The following is a 1,229-nucleotide window of genomic DNA, read 5'->3' on the forward strand; positions in this document are numbered from 1 at the left end:
ACGGTCGAGGGTCGATCGCGGGTCGAGGGGGTCGATAGAAGGTCGATAAAAGGTCGATCGAGGGTCGGTCAATGGTCGGTCAAGGGTCGGTTGAGGGTCGGTCGAGGGTCGGTGAAGGGTCGGTCGAAGGTCGGTCGAAGGTCGGTCGAGGGTCGATCGCGGGTCGATCGAGGGTCGAGAGGGTCGATAGAAGGTCGATCAAGGGTCGAGAGGGTCGATAGAAGGTCGATCAAGGGTCGGTCAAGGGTCGGTCAAGGGTCGGTCGAGGGTCGAGAGATGGTCGGTCGTGGGTCGTGGGTCGAGGGTCGAGAGATGGTCGGTCGAGGGTCGAGGGTCGATCGCGGGTCGATGGAGGGTCGAGAGGGTCGATAGAAGGTCGATCGAGGGTCGAGAGGGTCGATAGAAGGGTCGGTCGAGGGTTGGTCAAGGGTCGGTCGAGGGTCGGTCGAGGTCGGTCGAGGGTCGAGAGTGGGTCGAGGGTCGAGAGATGGTCGGTCGTGGGTCGAGGGTCGAGAGATTGTCGGTCGAGGGTCGAGGGTCGATCGCGGGTCGATCGAGGGTCGAGAGGGTCGATAGAAGGTCGATCGAGGGTCGAGAGGGTCGATAGAAGGTCGATCAAGGGTCGGTCAATGGTCGGTCAAGGGTCGATCGAGGGTCGGTCGAGGGTCGATCGAGGGTCGAGAGGGTCGATAGAAGGTCGATCGAGGGTCGAGAGGGTCGATGGAAGGTCGGTCAAGGGTCGGTCGGTCAAGGGTCGGTCGGTCGGGGGTCGATCGCGGGTCGATCGAGGGTCGAGGGTCGATCGAGGATCGAGGGTCGATAGAAGGTCGATCGAGGGTCGAGAGAGGGTCGATCGAGGGTCGATACGCGCGAAAACTGGCCTGATGCGTACCGCGATGCGAGAAATTTTTTTGCCTCGAGTAACTTTCGAAAATGACCGAATTGATTGCAATGTTTTGTGACCGAAACTAATGAAATACATCAATGAAGGGTTCTGGATGTCTATTTTGCATCAAATCTGTTCACGGAACTCCGGCTAGTCCATGGTCATATGATTTTGGTAAAAATCAAAATAAATACTTAGAGTGCTCAGAATATTCTGAAAATTTACCAGAAAATCAGTTTTAGTATGCTTATGATGCATGCAAAAAATCAGAAAAAAATTCCAAGTATTTTTTTTTTTTTGGCACCAGTGACTCCTCAGACATTTCAATGTCTCCTGGTGCCGG

Source organism: Camelina sativa, chromosome 11 (assembly GCF_030686135.1).
Source record: "Camelina sativa cultivar CO46 ecotype springtype chromosome 11, ASM3068613v1".
In the NCBI taxonomy this organism is placed as follows: domain Eukaryota; kingdom Viridiplantae; phylum Streptophyta; class Magnoliopsida; order Brassicales; family Brassicaceae; genus Camelina; species Camelina sativa.